Below are 26,984 nucleotides of genomic sequence, written 5' to 3' on the forward strand. Positions count from 1 at the left end.
GATTAGGACGGTGAGATGAACACAATGTTCTTACAACAGTAGGTAGGATAAGTTAAACTGATGAGAAATTTGCCCATCCCTGGGTAAAACCTTTCTCTTTTTGTATTGCTACCCAGTTCTCAAAGAACCAGGATGTCTTCTGCTGATGGAATCTTGCCCTTAAGCATCACAGCATCACGGAACCATTGAGGCCCCAGCTGTGACCAGAAGCAAAACAGTTGTTTTTCTTCATGCCAGAACTGTCCTGCAGGCAAGAAGACTAGGCCTTACACAGCCATAATTATAATTTAACTGTGAAATTCTTTTTTTACCCCAAATTATGTAGAATGGCTCCTGACATTCTTTATATGATAAACATGTTGCAAATACATATTTAAAAATAAATCTTCTCCCAGCCTTTCCACTTGTGGTGAGACAAAAGAGAAAAAGAGAATATTTCAGCACTTCAGAAAGTAGAACCTAAAAGCTACCTCTTTTTTACACAAAGTTGAAGGACAGACCTCATTAACAGAATCATTCAGTATCATGGTGTCAGATTATCGAGTTTTCTTACTGTTTGCTTAGAAAAGAGATGCTCTCACATTTCATAAATAAATATCCATATTATGGAACTTGCCATCACCTTCCCTTCCCTGAAAGTTAGTTTTTCATACACTAAAACCACTGAAAAAGAAATAGATTTTAAACACTTTGAAGTATTGAAATAAATACAGTAGGCTTTATTTATTTGAAAGTGTGGTTCACTTGACAAATCTTCATGACCTTCACATTTTTTTAACCTTACCCTATATTTGTTTTCATTCTTCTCATCTACTTCTTCATGTATATAGCTTTCTTGTTATTATGCAGGGTTTCTTTGAAAATGATGCCAATTTATTTCCAAAGCCAGTTAATTATCTTGTTTTAACATCAAAAATACATGTTAGGGAGTGATCCAAATTACACAATTATGTCAAAATATTCTCATCCAGAGACAGAAAAAAATAGAACATATTAAAAAATCTCCAGTTACTCTGAAATATGAGGTTTGATACATTATTGCTTTATTTCTCTTTTATGCCACAAAACAGCTAAACTTTTAAGTAGCAAACTCAGTTTACTCCAGGTTGTTCCCACCTGAGTTTGTCAACTGTTTCTCTCTAAGAGATTTTAATATGACCATATAACTTCTGCAATATAATTTTGTTACTTTTTCAATAGTACTCAAGATAGTAAACTGAAAAAATACTACTGAAATATTTTTCAAGGCTTTCTCTAACTCATTTACCTATTGTTTTCTATTATTCTTACTATTTTATTTTATTAGAACATCTTTGGAGCACATTAAGTTTACATTGATCTGGTGGAGTAAGTAATGTACATATCTCAGCTGTTTTCTATTTTTTAATCCCCTTCTCCTTCCCATCCACCTTCCTCCACCTCTAAATCTCTTTTCCACATCTTCATTTTTGTTGTTTTTATTATTTTTAACTCATGTTTATGACATGTAATGTTTATATTTATGGAGGTTATTAGGTTCTTTACATGGACTATCTTAATTCTTGTTATTTCTTCCCCTCCTCCTCTTCCCTAAACCTTGATCTCCTGGACCCCTTCCCATTTGCAAGAAAATTATCCATTGTTTCCTTTTAGCTATCCTTTAACAGGCTCTTTGTACTTTGCCTTACATAAATGAAGGATATCATATGCTACTTAAGCTTGTTTGTCTAATTCATTTCACTCAACTTATATTTTCCAGGTGCATCCATTTTCCTACAGATGTCTCAAATGTATCCTTCTTTGTAGCTCAGTAGTATTCCATTATGTACAGATACTATGTTTTCTTTACCCATTTATTGGTTAATGGGCATACAGCTTGTTTCCAGGATTTAGCTGTTATGAATTGTGCTACTAAAAACAGTGGCATTCATGTATTTCTTTAGTATAATGTCTTTAGCTCTTTGGGGAAGATATCTGGGTTACATGGAATTTCTAATGATTGTTGATTGAGAAATATTCATACTGATTTCCATAATGGTTGTACTAGTTTACATTACTACCAATGATGAAGGAGGATTTCTTTTTCACCATAGCCCCTTCAGTGTTTGTTATTTTTGGACTTTTTGAGATTGCTGTTCTTTATAATGTAAGGTGAAATCTTAGTATTTTTGAATTTGTAATTTTCTAATGGCCAGAGATGTTGAACATTTTTTATATTTGTTGCCCAATTGTACTTCTGAGAAGTGTCTGTTCATTTCACTTGAAGGAATAAATACTATCTCTGAACATATAAAGCTGAAAACATATCACATAGAGGGAGTATCTTACTAAAATTTTTTATATAAAGTAGAAGCTATTCCAATCCTAGCTAGACCTCAACCTGAAGTACAAAAACAAAAAAAGATGGGAAATAAACAAAAATAAAAAAGATATACATACACACAGGATCATGAGAAAGGCAATGAAGGACCCCCAAGTCTCTAAACTCCTATAGCAGTTCAAGGAGGCACAAATGGAGATGACAGCAAATACCATGTGGTATTGCTCTACACAAATTTTAAATAAGAGATGAAGAAACTTGGCAAGTTCAAAGAGGACATGACCTTAGGGTTATGGAATTATCACTCAAAATGCCCAATATAGATATGGGGGAAACAAGTAAAAAATTGAAAGAGCTGTTTAAAATGGTTCAAAACATGAATGAAAAATTTACCAAAGACACAGAATTCATGAAGAGGTATCAGACAGAAATACCAGAAGTAAAAATCTGTATAGAATTCATAAATTGCCAAAATGAGCAGTCTGAAAACAGTGTCTGATATTGAAGACAAAATGGAAAATTATCATGAAGGGTCCATAGAAGCTACACACAAAAACTGCAAGGTAACATGAAAAAAATCATCCAGCATCTACTAGATGACACTAACAAGACTAACCTTAAGCTAATTGGTGTTAGAGAAAAACTAGATAATAACAGAAATGGAATTATTAATTTGTTTACAGAAATAATATAAAATTTCCCAAATATAAGAAAGGAGTTCAAAATACAAGGTAAGTGAGTCTTTCAAAACACCAAACAGCTATGATGAAAAAGAAATTTCACTGAGACATATCATAATAAAGCCAAAATCTCAAAAGGAATGGAAACACCAAGCAAGGACAATGGATAAACAAAACAATTAAAATACAGGAAGAGAAAAACAAAGGAGTCACCAAAAGAGTGAGAGTGCAATGATAGAAATTAGTCAACACCTCTCAGTGATATCTTTCAATGTTACAGGCCTCTACTCCCCAATTAAAAGACACAGATTGTCAGACTGAATAAAAAAATGAATCCAACAGTCTGTTGCCTTCAAGAAACTCGTCTAATTTAAAAATTCATGGCCTAAAATTCAAAGGATGGAAAACAATATTTCATGCATCAGGACCCTGAAAACAAATATGGTAGCAATTTTAATCTCACAGAGTGTAAAGTTCAAGCTAAAACTGATTAGAGGCCAAAAGAAAGATACTACATACTAGTTAAGGGAACAATCCAACAAGATTAATAAAGTTTACAAATATTTATGCACTGAATACTGGGAGCATCTATCATTTAAAAACAAATACTGCTAGATATAGAGAATCAAATAAATACTAATGTAATCATAGTGTATGTTCTAAATAACCCACATTTGCAAAGAGATCAACTAATCAAAAAATTAAAAAAGCACTAAAGCTGAACCACACCTTTGAACATATGGACTTAGTAGATATCTACAGAGTATTCTACCTTAGGACAGCAGAGTACATTGGGGACCTCTGCAGAGGATCCTGACCTCCTGCTTGGGGCTATGATGCAGGGTGAGAAGAAAGACTCAAAGATGGAATCAAAGTAAAATGGGGAACTGGGATGGTCAGAGCTGAGTAAGCAGTGAAGTCCCTGAACAGCCAGAACCGGTGATATTTGATATTTATTGGTTACACAATTGTTCAGTAAATGGGGATCAGGAGTCTACCTGTAGTTTCTAGAGATAAAATACTGATGTAGGCAAGCCTTGTAAAAGAATGAGCAAGGGATTCTAGCATTGGGAACAGAACAGACCAGGTATAGATTGTGATTTACAATTAACCTATCTTTTCAGTTAAAGAAGGTTTCAATTCTGGGAACAGACTTAGACTAAGAGTCAGTGTGACCTCAGCTATCATGTTATCTCATATCAGAGCCCCACAGCTTCAATGACCATTTCTCTAGCCTCTTTTATGGATGTTGTTCGGGGAATAATTTTTAATCCACACCCCACTGCAGTGCTCCTATGAGTCATATAGGCTTCCAGCAGACTCATTTTTTAAAACAAGCCAATTGTAGGGTTAACTGCTTATAGCCTGCTTTGGGCATAATCAACAGGTCAGTCTCCTGGAAGAGTACACATTCTTTTTCTGCATTGTGTGGTATTTTCTCAAAAACACGTCACATATTAGTCCACTAATCCTGCTTAACTAAATGTAAAATAATCAAAGTCATTTCATGTCTAATATTGTTATTTAAATTTGATTTTGTTGGTCATGTGCTGCATATTTTTTGCCTTTTACCACATAAATATCCCATTGTATATCTTAAATTTTCCATTCTCTATTCCTCTAAGAAAATTTTCAAAATTATATATTTATATATTTGTGTTATCACAATTACCATAGTTTAGTATATGAGATATGCATATATACTCTCTTCAAATAAAAATAAAATACTAATAATATAACTTGTTTCCTTCATGTACTAAAATTTTTGGAAAAAGCAAAATCTGAGTATATCATCAATTCAGCAAATATTTATTTTTTGATAAAATTTATTCATAAAAAACATAAGAAATTTGATTTAGATCATAGTTTGACAAATACTTTTTGAGGCCTGGGTCTGTTTATTAAACAGCACTGAACTTGGGCATGTTTGCTGAATTTAGGCAAGCCAGTTAAGGATATCCATTTCCATTTGGTGAAGTAAGGGTGCGATTCTTGATCCTAAGTTTATTATTAAAAATAAAATATTAGACGTATTGAGTTATTAAAGGAAGGCCATAATCCTTAAAGTAATCATCATAATAACACTACTATCCATAAATATTAACCATTATAACAAATAATTAAGTATAAATCTTATCGAGAGATTGAATAAAATTTAATATATTCTTAAAATAGGCACACTACAAATTTAAGTACAAGTCTAAATCTAAAATACTACTAAAAGTGAAGAAAGGGATCATAGTTTATTCAGGGATCTTGGGGAAAAAAAGAACTCTACCTCCTTTTTTAATTTTTTGTTTTTGTTGTGCTGGGGATTGAACTCAGGCTCTCGTGCTTTTCAGGCAGGTACTGTGCTGCTGAGCTAGAGCCCTAGCCCTCTGAATATTAATATTAATCTTAATATTAATATAGTTTGGAGGTTCAAATAAGGCAGAATAACTACTTTCCTCAAATTGCAGTAAAAAAGTAATTTTGGTGAACATTAGGTAAGTGTTAAAATTTCAAAATGTTTGCAAATCAGCTATCTGAATTTTGAAATATAATTATCATTCTCTAGGTTTAAGGCAACAAATGGAGGTAATATCTTAGGATGATATTAAGATGCAAATTATAGGGAAGGGTAGAGGGGGTGAAGGGAGGACAGGGACTGAGGGGAAAAATAAGAACCAAGATACATCATGTAAAGGTACAAGTACCCAATGATAAATGTAAACGTATTGTATACCTAAAATGTACCAATAAAAGAATTTCAGCAAAAAAGATGCAAATTAATCCATCCACAGTTTAACACTGCATTTCTTGCTTAATAGATTATATCTTTAACAAACAATCTTCATAGTACAGATTCCTAAATCAAATGATATACACACAAGAATGTTACATGAGGTATTTTAACTAGTCATCAGGTTTTTGTACTTCTTCTGTACAAGATCTTCTTAAATATTTTTATGGTGTTATTTCATTTTTAATCATCTGATTTCAATTTCATAAAATTATTCACCATTCTACTAATAAACTCAACCCCCCCCCCATGTTATTTGTTCCTTCAGAATTCTTACAAATTTTAACTTTGAAACTTGGTGACAATTACTTTGATTATGAGTAAATTCTTTTCCTCAAAAAATTAATTGTTCTCCCACAGATGATTCCTTGGCACATTACAAAATACAAAATCAGATGAGACCAAAATTGTACAATAATCTCCTACATATTCATTATTTATACAACAAAATATCAATATTTTGGCATCTGTTTTTTATAATATTAAGAATAATGTTAGAGACCTGTTGTTAACAAGGTCACAGAGTTTCTAATGTTCATCTCATAGAAAAATTAATTTGAAAAGCAATCTATGTGCAAAAATACTTTTGCAAAACCTAAAGAACTGAGGTGAGATATTACAATACCTGAGTGTTGTACAGAAAGAAGGAAATTTGTATTGAATGAAGTAAGAACAGTTTCACATAATCTGTAACATCCTCTCCCAAGCCTGTATAGCACAGCATAGCAGCAAGAGATATTTCCTCCACATGCAAGAAGAGAACATCTGACTTAACTGGGGACCAAAACACCAAACTCCTTTGCATCCAGCCATTAGACTCACTTCCCCAGTGCTGGGTCAGCTGCTTACTCCCTGTGTTCAGGTCAGCCATTTTGGATTCAGGCACTAGGACAACCCTCATGAACTCAGACTTAAGGCCATTATAGGCATTAGGATGACTTCTACAGATCCAGATTTGAGTACCCAAACCAACAGGCTTACTTCTTCAAATGCAGAATTCAAGCAGGATGCCATAGTCCCAGAAACAGGCCTGTAAACACATTGGCCTAGGTACCAGGCCAGTTCACATCAGTCATTCCAGTGTGAAATGTACCAATGGACCCTACCAGCCATGTGCCGAGACTCTCTGGACAGGATGACTGGTAAAAGCCTTTCCCTACTGGAGCCACTTGGTAGTTACCATCATAGATGTTTACTTCTTCAAATTTCTAAACCACAATATAAGGATACAAGGATTTTGAATAATCAGGGAACCATGGCATCATCAAATAATAAAATAAAGCACTAGTAACTGAATCTAAAAAAATTAAGACATATTAACTACCTGAAGGAAAGAATTCAAAATAAACATACAATCAAATTAAATCATGAAAGCAATAAATGAGTAAAAGAATTTCAACTAAGAGAAGCCATAAAAAAGAACAAAACAGAAATTCTGGGGTTGAGTTGAAGAAAATAAGATCCATAGAGAACTTTAACTGCAGACTTCATCAAAGAATGAAAAAGTGAACTTGAGACAGGTCATTTAAAGTTATATCATCAGATGAACAAAAATAAATAAATAATAATTAATAAAAAGGGTGAAAAAAGGATGGCAATAGTTTTAAATCTCCTTCGGTGATTGTAAATAGTTAACTTCATTTGAGTAAGAGCTACAGGACAGATTAATAAACTGTGAGTGTATCTGTGGATGATTGATATCTTGGCCAGACAACTGAGGGGAAAAGCCTCACTTTGATGTGGGTGGGACCAACTGATTGGCTTTTAACCTGAATGGAATATAAAATAGGGAAAAAGAAAGAAGTGGTCTATTTCCCTTTTTCTGGAAGAGCTCCAGGAGTGGCCACTGCTTTGAATGTTGGTCTTCAGTTTCTTTATCCTTCCAACGAAGACATTTCAGCTTTCCAACACCAATTCTCACTGGTTGCTCTATAGTGAGTTTCAAAGGTTTCAAACTTTCACTGCTACTGTATCCTCTGGCTCTCCAGCACACAGACAGCCATTTTGAATTTTTCTCCTTATGATCCTTAGAAACCACCAATGTCACTTTTGTACCTCTGAACTTGTAATTTATCTAACAAATTCGTTTGTATAATTATGTATATATTTTACATTGATATGGTTCTTCTAGAGAACAGATATAATATCCTATCATTCCAGAAGTTCTGGTAGCAGTTTGAAAAGAAAAGGATAGACAATTTATTTAAGAAATAAAAGAAAACTTTCCAACTCTGGAGAAGAAAAAAATGGAAGAAAACTTTCAAACTTTGGAGGAAGTAAATATCTAGATTCATGAAATCCAAAGACCCTCAAATAAATTGAACATAATGAGATCTTCATTGAGATATCTTATAATCAAATTGTCAAAAGAGAATTTTCAAAGCAGCTAGAGGAAATGTACTCATTACATACAAAGGAATCTCAATCTGCTTATCAGTGAATTTCTCAGTAAAAACTTTGTAGACATGAAGAACATAGATTGATATATTTTAAGAGATGAAAGTAAAAGAAAAAAAATCCCACCTAGAATACTGTACGTGGAAAAGCTGCCTTTCAAAAATTAAAGAGATAGAAAGTTTTTCTCTGAAAAGCCAAAGTTGCAGACATTATTTACCACCAGACCAGCCATACTGTAAATATTAAAGTGAGTTCTTCAAGTTGAAATGAAAGAATATTAATTAAAAATGTGAAAACATGAAAATATGAAACTCACTATAAAGATAAGAATTTAGTCAAATTCTGAATAATACTGTAAGAGTGGTACAAAAGTGACTTCTAACTCTAGTATAAAAGCTGAAACAAAAGTATTAAATTAAGTATGGACAAAGTAATTTGATTTTATCTAAAATATACAAAAGATTTTAATTATTATGTCAATAAATAAAATGTAGGAGGACAAGTTCAAAGAAGATTTTTTGAATGTAAATTTTTACTTTAAAATAACTATTAAAAGATACTTCATGAAAACCTCATGACAATCACCATGAAAAACTTTTGAAGCAGATACACAAAAGTTAAAAAAATGGAAGTATACAACTAACAAAAATCATTAGGATACAAAATAATATGGAAACATAAAAATGAATAGAGAAGCTATGAAAAGTAATCAGTTACAAAAATGACAGTATGTCCTTAATTAAAAATAATTTCATTAAATATAGGTGGATTATATTTTTCAACCAAACCATATAGAGTGCCTAAATGGATAAACAACAGCAACAACAACAAAAAACAACCTAACTACATGCTGCTTACAGGTGAGTCACATTAGCTTTAGACACATATACAGAATAAAAGTGAAATAGGGAAAAGAATATTCCAGCAGGGGTAGGTATAGTTCTATGAGACAAAATAGATTTTAAATTAAAAACTATTACAATGGATGAAGAAAATCTTTACATAATGTTAAGGGGTTGACTCAGGCAAAGAATATAAAAGGATCTCTCCAACGATAAAACACCTAAATGTATGAACCAAATATTTTAAAAATGCAGAAAAAAAAGTAATAAGATATGTTAATATTTAGAAGAAGAATCTATGTAGAGACCTATTCCTATGAAGTAAGCAAATACATATTGGATAGAACTGCCACTTTGGAGGAATTGGAGTCACATCTAGGGGACCAAGGCCTTTCAGTATGGATTGGAATTGGAATGATATTGCGATGTCATCCCATCTGCATAACTAGAGCATGTGATCCCAAGTATCCAAAGTTGAATTAAAATGTAGTTAAGCCAGCTTTTGTCAAAAGTCACAGAAAATTCAAATCAGGCTGTCTTAAAAGAAGAAATACTACCAAGAATGTGAAAGAAGTATTTTCCAAGATAACTGCTATCAGAGGAGAGAGCTGTTCACCAAAGCTTTCAAGCTTCCATTTTAATCTATGTCTTGGCTCTTCATTGAACACCTTTTCTATTTTTTCAGTTTGCCTGAAGACTTTCAATTGCTCTTAACAAGACACTTGCAAAATGATCTAGAAATACACCCAATCTCTTCAGCATTCCATAGCAGAAATCACAAATTAATTTTTCCCAATTATTCTCTAACTTCTGGCAAGTGAATCTCATTGCATTTTGCTGGGTATCATCTCCTTCCCAGAACAATACCTGTGACCAAAGAGATATAAAATTGTGATGTCTGTGTCAGAATTACATGATCTCAAATAGACTGGAATCAACAGGGTCCAAACAATGTGGACATACTGTGCATTTATCAGAAGAATCAATAAAATAGGATGAGCACAAATTTGTCACTATGCTTCCTCTTGCAGATGAAACTGGAACAGAACATAGAATGACATTGCATTTCCTAGCAAGGAACTTAAGGGGTTAGGTTTACAAGGAAACAAAATGGGGCAGTAAGACATTGTTGACAGTAGATCTTGTTGTTTATAATTTTAAAAATGGTGCTAGTTATTTTAAGACCAGGTTACTGATCTTTTATTGTTTGGTGTGTTTTTTCATGGGTTATGATTTATGTGGGAAATTTTTATTTGAATATATTTAAAAGTCAAATTTTATCAAACTTATCTTAATCTTCATTTCAAAATTTTATTTCAAAATCATCACACTAGAGGCATCAGATATTAAATGTAAATAACAGATGAAACATATTTCAAGCAATCCTATTGTTTTATTAATTTTAAAAAATTGCTATTTGTATTAAAACCGAATTTTAAAAGATATGTTCACTAAAACTTAATTTTTACTTATTATACTTACTTCAATAAATATATAGTGGTAGAAATTTCTACCACTAATGTTCAATACTTAACAATATCACATATAAATAAATCAAAAAAATGCTATTATTTTTCCTCATCTTTTTTCTTTAATATTTTTTCTTTAGTGGGCTGACTAGTAACTTTGCCACTTTCATACCAAACTCAAGAAGATGAAAGATAGTTGCTCACTGACTAAAGAAAGATATCTGATAAATGCATACGTATGTATATGCATATATATATTTATTTTATTTCACAGAATGAAAAAATATGGAAAATTACACATTCCATTAATTAATGTGAGTATTCTATCCAACAAAGATATGATATGATATGTTTTAATTACATGGGCAATCAACATCTCTTGGAGTCAGATACAGCACTAGAGCTGTGTTTCTGTGATTTTGACAAGGAAGCTGCATAATGCAACCCATTGGTTTCCCTCCATGAAAATCACTCTTGTTTTAAGTGAACGAAAATGCAGTGCAAGGTAAAAACATCTACAAATCATAAATGAACAGAAGTATAGTGTTTGCAATTTCTGACTGATGAATATGGTTGGTTTGGAAAGGAGAAGATTGTATCACTCCTTTATTAATTCTGTCCTGTTGGAAGGCCTGGACAGATAAGATTTGCAGAAACCAGATCAATCAAGCAGTTTTTAGGGGAACTCAGAATACAGATTCTGGATAAACATGGAGTTATTTTACAGTCTTCATTTAATCCCTCCCAATTTATGGGAGGAGGCAGAAAGTACTTCTGGGAAGCTAAAAGTCAAAACTGAAAAGGACAAAGGAGAACAACATAAAGACAAATTACAATTTCGGAAAAAATGCTATAAAAATTATTGCAGTTCAGCAACTGAACAGACTACTTTGAACATTAATGGACTTCCCAGAACTGGGAGAAATGAAAATGAAAAATTATATTTGTTAAGCAACTATAATGAAAATGAATATATTATTTTAGAAAATTGCCACAAACTTATGAAGTTGCTAAGATTACCTTCATTTAAATGAGGAAAATAGGCCTAGAAGATTTTCTCAGATCCCAAAGCTAAGGAGTACAGCTAACATAAAAACAACTCTTTGACTCCAAAGACTATTCATAGTAGAGATAGCCTAAACACCTACCAAAAGCATCATAAAGATTCTTCCCCACTCTGTGATGTTGTTCTAAAGGATAAAGCACTATTACTTGGTAAAGAGCAGAGGCTTAAGTGTAATTACATGCTAACACAAAAATTTCCCCAAAGCATACCCCACCTTTTTATCTCCAGGATTGATTAATTATACCATTACTGTTACACATAGAATGTATGCCTTATCATTGATATTATATATCAAATATTATATTACCCGTGTTGTATATCATATATGTATATAAACCATATATATGTTTTTTGTGTGTTTATTGATATTCTGGCTGCCACAGATATCTTTTATAACTGTTAACATGTTTCTGAAGGACATTTGTCATACAAAAGCCAGCTGAGACTTGCTTCCTTCATATCACATTTTAAAGCTTTGCTGTTTTCATGATCTAAGATTGCTCACCTGAACAAAGGGTCAAAAAATCAAAACACTAGTCCTTGTCCTGAAACAATAAGAGGTCACACAATGTGCCCACACTAATTAGGGACACAAAAACTCAACCTTCTTAGCGTGACTCACAAGTCTTCAAGTGAAATAGTGGCAACAGTTTACACCAAAAGAATTTTTTGTTTTGGTTTTTACTTGTCCTCATTTAAAGACAAAAATGCTTTGTTGTTTACTTGCTCTCATTAAAAGATGAAAACTTTTCATTTAAAAATTATACAGTAGTTTTTTAAATGATATACTTTTATTTACACATATGAAAAATTATTCTTCCCACAAGCCATTGAAATCTCATCAGTTTTGGCACTAGATTTTGAAACTTCAATGAGTATTTCTTTTCAAATAGTTTACTTGAGGCTTGAAATCGAAGTTTGCTTTGGGTAATGTGTCATACAGGATTAACGTTCTGACAAGACATCTGGGTGAAATCCTAAATGATGTGAGGAAATGTGAATACAGAAAGATAGAATTTGCAAAAAGCAAAAAGTAAGTTAATTAGAAAACATGGTATTTTAATAATAGTTTTATTAATTGTTCAAAAATTATAGCATTCACTGATTTTTTTCTTGGAATATTTTCTCAATTTGTACTAGCTAGGAGTATAGGGAAACAAAGAAGTAAAATGGATTAAGTAGGAGCCTTTTCAAATTGTTTCCTTTGGTTAAAAGGCAGGCAAAAAAGATCTCAGGAACAGGAAGAGGGAGGCTCAGGAACATGAAAATGAGGGAAGGAGAGGAGCCAAGGATGACTCACAGGAAGGGGAATGGCACTTTTGAAATCACATCGTCCTCCTAGTTCCTCTAAGTAACCTTCCCAACTGCCTGCAATAAGGTAACCCACTTTCACAATGACCTCGCTATGCGTATTTCACATAGCAATGTAATCTTTGCTTATTTTTCAACTGCATTTACAGTGCTTAGCTGCAAATGTCATTCAGTCTCCTAACAATTTTTCCTATTCCCCATGTCAGTAAATACAAGCACCTATATTTGTCTTCGGGCATGTGCATCCCCATCCCTTTTAGTCTCCTACGTGCACATTTGCAAATTTTCTTTGCCAGGGAACAATCCTGCCCTGGGTTGAGTCAGAACATCTGGATCCTGATCTCATGGCCCTTGGAAGATAAGCAGAGAATGAAATTGTTCTGAATTCCCAATGTCTTCCCTAATAGGCATTTTATAAAGAATAATAGTCTCTTTGGAGGATGGAAAAATGATTGAAATGAGCACATTCAACCCAAGAGTAAAGTTGCAATCCGGAACCATCTGAGAAAGAGGACCAGGGTTACAAACAGTTGGGGCCCTGACACTCGTGTTTATCTGAATGAGTGACAGAATCAGCCACAGAAAGATTGAAACTGTTGGCCTGCAGAGAAATATTTATCTTGGCAAATTTTAGTCAAATCTCTTGAACAAGGCTATTTGAAAACATGAAATGCTAGATTACAAAACTTTGACAGACCCATTTTACATGCAAACGAGAAAACATCTGCTGAGCAGAAATTCCTGCTATGTGTCCTCAGCTTTAGAAAATGTTGTTACCCTGTGTTATTCTCCCACTGAGATGAGAGATAATAAATTCCTATGATACCTAGATAATTTAAAAATCTGTGCTAATCTACTGGCTCAAACACTCAGTGAAGTGGTGCTTTGCAGTGGCAACCCAGTGACATTTTGGGAGCGAAGCTAGGTGACACACAAAGACGAGGGACCTGTACTCATGGTGAGATTTTTGTTTCTTACTAACATTTCTACCTTTCAAGCAATATATTTATATCACATTTTAGTGAGAAATATGGTTGTTTAAATTTGCACAGAAATCTCATTTTCCTCGGGTTGCTACCTCCATTCTTTGGTAATGATTTCAAAAATTCAAAACTTGGCAGAAAAGACAAGTGTAAAATATGTCTTTTCTCTCCTGCCCTTAGATTCTCCAATTTTAAACATTTTGGCATTTTTGCTGCACTGCTCAAATTCTCTTTCTGTCTTTAAGCACGCACGCGCGCACACACACACACACACACACAGAATCTTTTAAAATATGGTCATAAGTTATTTGACATTTACACTAATGAGACATGGAGTCTTTTATTCCAAGAGCCTAGTATAATGAAATTAGTAACAGACTTAGTCAACAAAATACCCTAAGTTTACTGTATTATCCTAGGATAGGTCATAAAAATCCTTGATATTTCTCATGGCTTTCTAATGTGATAACGTGCCAGGCTGTACTTGCACGGCATATTCCGGAATTTCCTTTCTTGTATGTTTCTATTGTGGGCCACAGCAGAGATTACAGGGCCATCTGGTGTAAGAAATACAACCTGAAACCATGTTGGAGTGCTTGGAGGCCCTCACTGCTATGCTGACTCAACTCACTGGCAAGAGGCAGCAGCTAAGTCGTGCGTGTGTGTGTGTGTGTGTGTGTGTGTGTGTGTGTGTGTGTGCATGCATGCATGCGTGTGTGTTTGTTCAGCTCCATGACAAAATGCCCAGCTTTGTCAGGATACCCTTGCCACCAAAGGCAGTGGCAGAGGTAGCAAGAACTAGTGTGTGCTTTAGTTGTACCTCCTGAGGTTCTAATTAGTACTCTGGGTTCCAGTTCACACTTCACTTTTTCACTTGCATCCATGTCTCCTTCCTTTCTTCCTTTCTGTGCACTTCAAAATCCAGCATCCAATGCAAAATGGCATTTATTGAGACCACACAATCCACTTCTCTAATTGTGCATGGCACACACACACAGAGATACACACACATACATATATATGCATACCAGTTTAAATATATGATATATGTTTTCTGCCAATATGGGACAGAACAAAGTTGACAAAGTTTTCAATAACTTCTTTACAGACTCTTCTATTATTAATAGGCTGTAAGCCAGTGTCTTAGCTCAGTGTTTCATTGATAGTTAATATCACTAAAACTCTACATTTAAAACCTAGCTTTTTTGTTACATTCAGATCCATTCAATATTTTGCATAATCTTTCTAATCTTCAAAACTAAATTGAATATCCTAGAGCAAATCAATGCAAATCTGTGTAGGCTACCAAAGATGAGAATCAAAAAGTCATCTACATGTTCACTCTTTTAAATGCAATGTGTACATAAAAAGACACTTGCCACCCAAAGTAGACAGGGGACAAGAAAGAAAGATGCGTCAGTCTCCCAAGCAGCTGGAATTACAGGCATGTGCCACCATGCCTGGCTCCCTTACTAGTCATTTTGATAAAACTACCCAAAAGTGACTATAATCATTATGAGCTTCCTCTTGAAGTATTGACACATATCCAATACAACATTTCTCTTTGAAAAGAAAAGAAAAGACAAAACATCAGACATTGAAGTTTGAAAGCCACAAGTCTGGGTAAACACCTATTTCCTTAAAATCAAGAGTTTGTGTGGCTCATGTTTTCATCTTAGTACATCTGTCCTACTCATGGTACTCCTGACACTGCTGAAGGCAGAATGCCATGCAGCTCAAGGGGATGAGGTATTAAGAGGTGAGTGCTTGGAGGCAGAAAGCTCTTTGGGGCCCACTGACTTATTTCTTTGGTGTACCAAATGATCCAAGAAAATCGACTTACCAAAAAGCAGGGCATGTAATGTCAAAATTATCACAATTGGCCTCACCTTCTATCACATTACAACCAAGAGACTTCCTATGAATTGCTTGGTTTCTCTGGTTTTGGCAGAAAGACACCCAAATTGGGGATACCTCCTTGTAGCATTAAGAGTTATGGGTAGACAAGTTTCAGGTTGAATTGCTTTAATGAAGTTCGCTTAAAATTTGTAGTACTCATAAAAATATAATTATACAGATGTATGTTAGATTCAGAAAATATAAACATGATTTCATGCATCTTCTATAAGCAATAATTAATAAAGTATAATTGTCTTCAATTCAGCACTCTTTTTGTTCCTTTCATGCTTGAAAAGAGATGATTATGTATTTGCTCTTTGGCAGGCATTTTGTATGTACAATGAGAAGCAAGTCCTTTTTCTTGAAATCTAACCTTATATCTGAGTATTCAATGTCTTTCTACTTACTACTTTGATTTTTGAGTCTATGAGTGTTACAATGCACTTTGAACATGCAAGATGGATAAAAATTGCAGATAACTACTTTTAACTAATTCAGTCTGACACACCAAAGAAGGCATTGTAGACCTGTTTGTAATTGTGCTGGCTATGGATCCCTAAAGATTCAGGGCTTTTAGTTCTTGGGTTTTCTGTTCCAGGAGAATGTTGTGCCTGGCACCTACAGTCTCTTTCATAAATGTCTTAGCTACCTTCCTGGGAAACGGTTCTGAGGACAGGGCTTTCTTTATCTCTCTTATAGCTGCTTTGGCAAAGCCTTTTCTCCTGCTGATTTTACCTCCCTTTTCATTCTCCATCTCCTACTTCAATCCTTTTCTAATTATGTTCAATTGGAATGACTCAGAACAAGTTCTTGTGGCCAGGGTACAAGGAGTACAGCTCTAAATGTGTATGTATCTTAGTGACACATAAGAGTAACCAGAAATTGGAGAGGTGTTGCTGAAGAGAAATATACAGGATAACACAATCAATCCACAAAAATGGAAGGAAAGCTTTTTAATTTGTTTGGTACTTCTAAATGTGTCTCAATGAATGGCCTGCCTCATCCTGGTAGTTATTTATCCTTTCTAAACATATTTTATATCCATCACCGTACATATGATTTGCCCACCTCTCAGCTCTGCCCTGATTTCACAGGGTGGTCTCAGAGGATTTTGCTAGATTTTGAATATTCCTTGAATGTGAACTTACCCCTTGCCCTATCTAGTTTCTCCTTAGGTGAGTTTGTATACTTTACTAATATGTGTACATGTATCTTTTTTATTTTCTTCAGTAAAACTTGTAAAATAAAACCATGTAGCATTATAGATTCAATACTATTTTACTCATAGTTAATTTATTTTCATTAATGTATTGTTATGATTGTGTATGTAAAAATTTTACTATACTAATATAATTGATTAATGAAAGTGTCAGGTAAAGTAGCATTGTTAGAAAAGCTATTTATGCCCTGTGAGATTTCTGACCTTCCTTGATAATATTATATCTTTTTCACTTCATATATATATTTTACATTTGTTGGATGAAAGTAGTAAACATATATTTGCTTCTCAGTGTTTGAGTATTCTGTTTCTTAAACATTGTCATTTGTCTGCTATTCGGGTATGTGATATATTTTTGGCTGTGGACTTGAATTAGCCTCCACACCAACTTTTACCCCAGCTACTCTTTATCCTAGAGTGTGAATGCCATTGGCATTTGTGTTGGAAAAAGTCCCAGGATTTGTGTGCATGTGTGTCTGTGTGTGTGCATGTGTTTGTGCAGGGCAACCACATGTGGGTAGGATAATAAAAACAAAACCTAAGCATCACATACCTTGAGAAAAAGGTGGATCAAGAGAGATAATGCATGGTATAAATTTAAAATGATCTCAGATGGAAATTTTGCACATATTATAAAAACATATAAACCAATCCGTCAGCAGAGAGTTACCATAATAATGACCTGCCATTCTTCACATCTTACAGGGAGATCTTCCTATCATTCCAGAGCACAGCTCATACCTGTAGCATTCCTGCTTTATTTTCTGTGCAACCACAGGTTTCATAAAGTGAATATTATTAATCATGCTCTTTGCCAATTTCATAACTTAGAAAATCTTTTATAAATTAAACCCATCAAAGTGCCAAATATTTTGAGGCCCAGCCTCAGCATTTCAGGTTAATGACAAGATTGTTAAAAATAATTATGTATGATGTTTTATAAATTTATTCATATACCTTTTATTCCTGCATTTAGGAGCAGAGAGGTAGAAACACAATCCTGCAGGAGGTAGTATGGAACACTAAGATGGGAGATGCTATGAGACCCTGCAGTGATGGTCAGCAACCCTGTTTCTGACACACACAGCTCGGTGACTTGGTCAAAATACTTCATAGTCCAGATCTCAATTTTATTAATCCTGAAATCATGTAATGCTATCTATCTGAAAGTTCTGCTAATGTCAAGGTTAATAGAGCCCTCTGGCTATTGTATGTCCCATTTAATAAGAGATGATAATTATTAACATTATTTAATTTTTAGGAAAAATTTGTATGATCAACTTATTAATTTTATTAAAACCAGCATAGAACACAGGTGAACAGAATCACATGCCTAACATATCAGCATATAGAGAATCATCTGTAATTTCTTAAATAGTCACTGTAAAACAAACTGCATCTTAGTACAGGAGCATCATTCTTCCATATGAATTCTCTGGCCATTTTTGTTCTTATCCATGATCCAATGATGAGGAGGTGCTCAAGCTGCCTTAGGTAGTTATTACTCCTCTTTAGCAAGCTTTGCAGCTTACTAGGGGGGCACTCTAGTAGCTTTGTAACACCTCTTTTGGCCTGAAAATCTCTTCTGTCTTGATTTCTGAAGCATTAACTTATCATTTACTGAATTCTCCAGAACTAACTTATCTTTTTGTCCAAAGGTAGTGTTAGATGAATTGAAAGCAAAACTGTTCTCATAGGGCTGGCTCAAAAAAAAATATTCAACAACTGCTTATGTTTTAGGGTTTGTGTTTGCTTTTCAGCACCTTTATTTAGCCCTATGGCTAGAGGAGAGAAGATCTTTCTTCAAAACACACTTAGAAACCTTTAGTTTTTATATCTGGAGCTGGGAATTTGATTCTTTAAGTGCCTTGTTTTCCTTTATTAATTTATCTGCACATTTAGAAGTCTTTACATTGTGTCTACATGTGAGGGGCTCATGAACTTTCTTACTAAGTTTGTCCAGATGTTAGCAGCAAATAGCCATCATCATTATATATCCTACACTTTCAAAAATTTTCAAAATATTGTATATAGAGTGGCCAAATTCTTTGCATCCCACAAGTATCTATTTAGGATAACCTAATGGATTGATCTTGCTTACTAATTATATAATTCACACCACAGACTGTCAGTACTCTACCTTCTCAGAAGGAGAGAGCATGGTAATTTTAAGTCTCATCAAATTAAAGAGCTAACTCCAGTGCCACTAAACTGATTAGAAAAATTTATTCTTACAATTCTCTTTTTATAGAACCACTTATGGTACCAAAATCTGCATTAATTAGGGTTCTTTAGGGGAACAGATTCAATCTAAAATATATGCATAATTATACAAAGAATACATTAGGTGCGATTAAAGGATCAGAAATGAAATAGTTCCAATGACTGCCTCCTGGATCAGATACAAAGAATCCAAAAATGGCCATCTGTGCCCTAGGAAGCCAGAGAATCCAGTGGCTGTTGAAGGTCAAAGACCTGTAAGCTTCCTGCAGAGTCATCAGTGTGAGTGCGTGTTGGAAAACCAAAGAGTCTGTGTTGAAAGAACAAAGAATCTGGGTTGAAATGATGAAAAGGCTGGATATCAACATCCCAAGACAATAGCAATGTTGGAGCTTCTCTGCAAAAGAGCAACACTTCCTCCTTCTTTCCCTTTTCATTCTGTCCCAAGTACAAGTATTCTGGTTGGTGCCACCACATCTGGAGTAGGTCTTGCTCCCTCAGGTTGCTGCCTACATATCAGTTATCCACAGATACACAGAGAATTTACTAATCTCCTGGGCAGTTCTTGTGCAGCTCAAGTTGTCATATCCCAACAATCTCAGTCATTATCACTTGTTTCACTATGAGCTATTTGCCTTCTTGATATACAATAGGAATAGACTCCCTAGTATCAATGCTTGGACTTTTTGTCTTTGTTTCCTATCCTCTTAAGAACATCACTCACTTACATAAGTTTAGCTGTGTTATGCTAATGCTGTTAAGAAGTAACTCTATCATTAACTACTAAAGTTTGGGTTTTATATTCCCAATTGATTCCAAGATCTTTAGTAAAATAAAATATTCTGTCATCGACACAAGCACAATATGTGCACATTTGTCTAGAATCACTTCCAGATTATTCAATTTACTTACTCCTTTACAACCCCTTCCTAAGCTACCTATTATCAGCTCTGTCTATTCCTTTCTTTCACTGAAGACACCCAAGCTGGTTTATGTTGGATTTGTCCTTTCATCTTTTGTATGGACACTCTTTTTATTCAAACATTAACTACCTTTATTTATTTATAAATAAATAAATGTAATTGCCTTCTAATAGAAACAGCCTCCTATTACTTCCTACACCAATTCTATGCACAAATATTTTTACAGGAGTGATTTTTATGCCTTATTTTTCTTTTTTGTTTCAGAGTCTACAGACCCTTGATGTTATCCATATTGTACGTAAGTCTGAGAACATAGTTTTCATGTGAGTATTGTCTAAAACATTTCAGGTACCTCATCTTTATTTACAAAAGAACCCTGTATGAACACTTGGTTTCAATATGTAGATCCTAATGCACCACACCAAATCCAGAATGGATGGCTATTAACTTGAGAAAAAGGGCTCACATACTGACTTTCAATTTGGGAATTCTTCTACCTATACTCTTGACCTACTTATCCTTCATATTTCCTTTAAGATTAGATACATGTGCATTGTTTTGTATAGCTTTTCTTTGAAGGATAAATAATGTAACTTCTTTATTTTCTAATTATGACAATATTTTATGTGCTATATGTGATCATCATATCTTGTTTCTATTATAGCATCCTCAGAATAATGCTTATATAATCTTTTAAAAGATTATATTTGTTCCACCACTCCCTTCCACCATAATGTTTCTGCCCTGGAGACAGCTGACCATGTTTTGGATTCCCTGAAACTATTAACAAATTAAATCTCTCCTTAAAGTTGTGAGGGTCAGGCAGTATGTTTTGGCAATAGGAAAACTGATTGATAAAAAACAATTGGTACTGGAGAAATGAAGTCATTACTGTGACTATAACTGCCTATGTGGTTCAGAAGCCTTTGGAACAGATTTGCAGAAAGAACTTGGAAGGATTTAGAGAAATGGGGTAGAAAGAGAATTGGATGCTGTAATCAGAGCTTGATTGACAATTCTGGTCTGAGCTCAGTATGCATATTTCATTCTGGTAAGGAACTTATTTTTATTTTGCCCATGCCTAAGATTGTGTAAGACCCTGAATTTGAAGGTAGCAGACTAATATAGCAGAAGAAATTTGAAGACAACCCAACATTCAGGATATGATATGGATAATGCTTGCTGCTTTTATCCAATTTAATAATAAGAATTGGGGGAAAAGGAGAGCAGAAAATTTGAAATATTCAAAACCTGAAAAATTTTAAAAACTAAAATTTTGGCCCAGAAAGAACCGTGTAAATTTGTGAACAAAGAAGGTGTAGCTGCTGAAGATATTAGCATGAGTAAAATGAAGCCAACTAATCTGTACAGAGACTAGAAGAAAGATGCCTTGAGGGCATCTCAAAAAATCTCACCTATTGCAGGTTCAAAGGTCCAAAAGTGTCAACCTTTCATTTGAGAAGAGAATCCCAGGACCCCCTTCTTGAGAAGGGGCAACCTAGGATACTTGAATCCCAAGCTTCATTTCACCATGCTCAATCATCCAGGCACTGAGTTTGCTATTCCAATGGTTCAATGATGTCTCGGTACTGTGGTGGTATACCTTGTTGTCATCTACACAATGTTAATTTTAGGTGCATGCAGAGTAGTTGTGGTGTGAGGAAGGCTTCCAGACTGATTTCAAAGGAAGGTCAGAGCAAGAGCAATGTGTAAAGCTGTGGGGATGAAGCTAAAGGTGTAATAGAAATCCCAGGAAGTTGGTGATGCCAGGAAGTGGCATATTTGCCAAGGTAAGAATGAGGAAAGGCCACATGGGTTGAAACTAGCAAGGCCACAGGGATGGGGTCACCCAAGCCCTTTAAAACACACATCTGGGCACAGTGTTGCCCAGATAACAGATATGAAGCTATAGGACTTAGTGTTTGCCATGCTAGTTTTTGAACTTCTTCTGGTTCTATTCCTTTCTATTCCCCTATTCTTTTCATTTGGAATGGGAATGTTTATCCTGTGCCACTGTAACTTTGGATTATGCAACTTGTTTTTGTAAATAGGTTCACAGTTAAGAGTTTTCATTTAGACCTTTTCTTCTTCTTACAAAATATCAATTATATATTTTTTAAATTACAATATCAAGATCTAGAAGACATTACCACTGATTTTACATAATTTAAAAGGATGTACAAAGCATATTACAAAAATATTTTTTGAAATAAGTTTGACAACTTCTAAGAAGTACCTTGGAAGACAAATTAATGAAACTAACTCTGGAGGAAATATAAAATTTGAATAGCACTTATTAAAAAAAGTATATTCTTAACTTGAAAACCTACCTATATGACAACAACAGACTCATACACATTTTAACTGATAAATTATATCAAATATTTAAAGCAGAAAAAAGAAGGAACACTTCTCCCCTCATTTTAGGAAATAAACATTGTGCTAATACTAAAATTGGATAAAGATAATAGGAGAAAAAAATATGAACATAGATAAAAATTTGTTTAACCAAACAAACTATTAGAAGTCAGATCTGACAAGTATGTAGAAAGTGGTTTTATTATAGGAATGGCAGTGTTAGTTCAGCATTGGCAGTGTTGGTTCAGCATTGGAAGATCTACCCCCAAAAGTCATTATTTTAACAGAGGAAAGGAAAAAGCCATATGATCATGTCAGTAGTTGGAGAAAAAGTATTGGAATAAATTCTACAGCTGTTCATAGTAAAAAGCTATCAGGGACTAGAAGTAGAACAGAAACTTCTCAACAGATAAGCCATGTACTCCATACTTCCAGCAAAAATGCCTTATATGAATGGAGAAGATATAATGCTTTCTCCCTAAGTTGGGGAACAGGGCAGATATGCCTACTCTTCATCTGTCCATTAAACTTTGAAACATAGGCCTAAACAAAAATAGTCTGGCAATAAAATGACACAATTAGGATAGGACTGGCAAGGTAGAAGCAAAATCTTTATATGTAGATGAAATAATCATCAACAGTGATAATACTAAGAAATCTCTAGGACCCCCCTAGAACTTATATTTGAATTTAGCAGGATGAGAAAACACAAGACATATATAAAAATTCAGGTCTATATATACTTGCTATAAATGAAGAATTGGATATTGAAATTTAAAAGTTATGTAGGAGTACAAAGGACCTAGAAAAGTTAAAAAATACAGTGATGGAAGACATTTAGTACCTAATTTTAAGACGTCCTCTAAAGCTACAGTAATCAAGGCAGTGTTGGTGTAAGGAAAGACATATAGATCATTTGGAATAAAACAGAGAATCTAGAAATAGAACTACTCATATATAGTCCACTGAGTTTTGAAAGATTATTTAACATTAACATTTTATAGATCATGAACTCAATTCAAGAGCAGAGAAAAAGGTAGTGTTTTCAGCAAATGGAAAAAAAATGATAAATGAGATTCCATCAAAATTTAGAACTTTAAATGACATCTTTAAGAAAATGAAAAGTAGGGGCCGGGGATTTAGCTCAGTGGTTCCGGCACCTGCCTTGCAAATGCAAGGTCCTGAGTTCAATCCCCGGTACCAAATAAATAAATAAAGTAGCTACCATCTCCAAAAAAAGAGAAAGAAAATCAAAAGTAGTCCTTAAACAGATCATATTTATGATGCATATAACCTATGACCAGAATAGATAAAGAACTCTTACAGCTCATTAATAGACAACCCAATTAAAAAGTAGACACAAGAATATAATAAATAACCAGTACAGCACAAGGAAAGGTGTGCAACACTAAAATCAGAAAAATACTAATCAGTACAATAACAAGATTGAATTACACACTAATTAGGGAGATGAAGTTAAAAGTTTTAAAAGAACAAATGTCAGCTTAGATGTGAACCAGTTAGAACTTTCTAATACTGCTAATGTGAATGTAAAATGATAAAACCACTTTGGAAAACAATATAGAAATTTCTTGTATTGCTGTTAAGAACCAACATCTCTGTTCTTAAACTTTTACTTAAGAGGAATGAAAACATGCATTCACAATAGATTTGCACATACAAGTTGACTATTCCTGTGTAATAGGAAGAAAAGGTCTAAAGGAGTAGGGGAAGTGGGAGGGGTGGGGAAAGGAAAGAAGGGAAAAGAAAACATAGGAGAAAAAGAAAAAAATGGAAACAAAGTCTTTGCAAATAAGGAAGGGTGGAATGGGTGAAGGGAGGGTAGGGAAAGGGGAAAAGGATAAGAACCAAAATACTCATGTAAAAGTACAAGATCCCAATGATGAATGTAACTGTATTTTATACCTAAAATGTACCAATAAACATAATGGGAAAAAAATAAAGCCAAATGTTGTGCTAACAAAAAAAAAAGAAAGAGTTTTCCTTGATTCTCACAAAACTCTTTTAACTAGAACTTTTGAAAAAAATGCTAGACTTTGGGGGAGGGATTAATGAATTTTTACTTCTACATGGGACATTCATGTCATGTTAGGCTGAAATATAAACTTCTTGTTGTCTTTATTTGGAGACTTAGTTTAAATAGATGTGTCTGGGTGTCAAGTTAACAACAGGTGCAATGTAGTGGCTCAGCTTTTGTCAACTTAACTTGCTTGGGAGCTGAGCACTTGATCACTTGGGAGTGTGTCTTTGTGGGTCATGCAGGTATGATTTTGTATATCATTTATGGTCCCTGGACCCTTTCCCTCTGGGCCTATTCTCCTATTTTGCTTCCCAGTCACCATGTTTGCTCTGTCATTTCCTCTGCCAGGATGTTACTGCCTTGGATCCAACTGAATGTAGACTGAATTCCTTGAAAATGTGAAAAAATTAAACTTCTCCCCTAAGTTGTGAGTGTAGGGGTATTGTGTCTCATTGATGGAAAAGCTAATGCACCAAATTTTACATCCTTTTAATGTTTTTCAGGAATCATCGATTCCAGCCTGCTCATATGCAAGATCTGCTTTCCTTGTAGTCTATCCTGATTGCTACTGTCCAATTTATCTGCCTAAATATAATACTGTATTATTTTTAAGTCAACCTATTGCAACATTACCATTCACAATGGTCTTGTACCAGTTAGGTATGTATTTCCTTTTATTCTTAACTCTAGACCGTCATTTATTGTATTTCAAATTCATAAAATATACTTCCTAATATGTGTCAAACTCATGGAGTCTCATTTGTTAAAAATTGTGATCCAAAAATTGTTTCTTAAAATTCTTAAATGCCAATTTTGTATTTTCTTTGCGATAATTCAAATTTACTTGCTCTTCCAGGCTTCAGATTCCTTAATATTTTAAATACATAGTTCCAAATCTCCTCATTTCAATTATTTTGTTTCCTTGGAACATAAAGTAAGCCTTCATTTTCATATTCCACTTGTAAGTTCCTTCGTCAGCTTCTGAAATTTAAAGGATAAATAATTATAAGCTTACATTGTGGCTTCATCAGCAAGGACAGGCATTTTTCAAGTAAAAAAGAAAAAATTCTGCCTGGGTGAATATCAAACCTAGAATTCAATCTCTAAATTATAGGCTGTCTGCACATCCCTGCATGCTTATTTGTTCCTCTTTCCAACTAACACTTTTCATTACAGTTTTGTTCTTTCCCTCTACGCAAGCAGTAGATGCAGCGGTTGTATGAATCCATGAATGGAACTAGAATTGTAGACTAAAAATTTTGCAAGTCAGGACTACCTATATATGTCAGGTGCTCATGTGAAATCCCAGCCACATTTATGAATGTGTAGGTAGGAAGTAGTAGGAAATTTTGAGAGAAGGGACTCAAGAGACTTTTGACCTGAAGTTGAATCCCACATTTGCTACTCACCATCTATTTGATTTTGTGCAAAACACTCATTCTTTCTGTCTTATATATAGTGAGTCTAATAGAATACTGGTATGAAATGGGTTGATTGTACTTCTTTCCTGGCTTATAATAGCCATTTAACAATTTGATCTATTTTTCTGGTGTTTGTATTTCAATTTCCTGTCTATTAAATATATTACCCAGATTTTTCTTCAATAGTAAACAAATATCTAAATTCATAGTTTTTCTGCCCTTCTCTTAGTTCTTACTCCCTCAGAATTTAACTAACATATTTATAGCAATGACTAAATAAATATTCAATAATATTTAATGAATAGTTATTCTTACATTCACAAACCATCTTAGAGCTTCTTTTCATTCTGTATGTAAAATGTCAACTTCTACTTAAACTCTATTAACATATTTGTATCAGTTGTTACTACTATATATACAGAACCCTGTATTTATTACTCCTTTCTCTTTGTTAGTGAATTGAATGACTTGACTGGAGAGGTGTAGACTGTGTTCTCTGCATGGTTCATGTAATTCATAATAAACTTTGGCTGAATAAATTTAGAAGCAGAAAGGAAGTCACACTAAGTCTTGCATAGCAAAGGACAAGTCAAAGCTTTGCAGGTTTGAAGGCCTTTGGCATAAACCAAATGATTTACCAAAGAGGAAAAAATAAAATTTCATGTTTTCCTGGGATAGCTCAGAAAATGCATATTCAAAATACTGACTTTTTGCTATCATAAAAATTTAGACATACATAAAAATTTTACATTACACTTCAGACAATCAATTAGTGAACACATACAAGACTATTTAAAATTTTTCTTTTTTGTCACTAAAGTAAAATGTACCTATCTTATTTTTCCAAGACAAATATTTTCATCAAGAAAGGTTTAACAAGAATGCTGCAGGATGCCAGCCTCCTCATTTAATGTGCCAATTCCATCTCTGTTTTGTAAGGTTAGATGTTTGCAGTGTGGTAAGAATGTTAAACCACAACTCATAAAATGAAAGAGCTAACGGAAAATCTCACTTGTATTTCTGAAATACGCCAAGTGTTTACACTTACATTTTAAAATTCATAAGTCACAACCT

At 34.0% G+C, this 26,984-nt stretch overlaps 1 long non-coding RNA gene across 2 annotated transcripts in view; it reads left to right on the forward strand.

Moving 5' to 3' along the window:
* The window catches only part of LOC101698810 (uncharacterized), a 29,611-nt gene extending 4,246 nt beyond the window's left edge, over positions 1 to 25,365 (forward strand). Inside the window, exons 3-4 of one of the 2 annotated variants that reach the window (XR_015452159.1) lie at positions 20,355 to 20,413; positions 24,993 to 25,365. This is a non-coding gene — a long non-coding RNA (uncharacterized LOC101698810). Of the gene's footprint in view, positions 1 to 116; positions 4,594 to 20,354; positions 20,414 to 24,992 lie in introns of those variants that run through there. The other variant, XR_205135.3, reaches the window with a different exon arrangement.
* The last annotated feature ends 1,619 nt before the right edge of the window (positions 25,366 to 26,984 follow it).

The sequence above is a fragment of the Heterocephalus glaber genome, unplaced genomic scaffold (assembly GCF_053883595.1).
Source record: "Heterocephalus glaber isolate CG9 unplaced genomic scaffold, H.glaber_assembly_v1.0 deba00000122, whole genome shotgun sequence".
In the NCBI taxonomy this organism is placed as follows: domain Eukaryota; kingdom Metazoa; phylum Chordata; class Mammalia; order Rodentia; family Bathyergidae; genus Heterocephalus; species Heterocephalus glaber.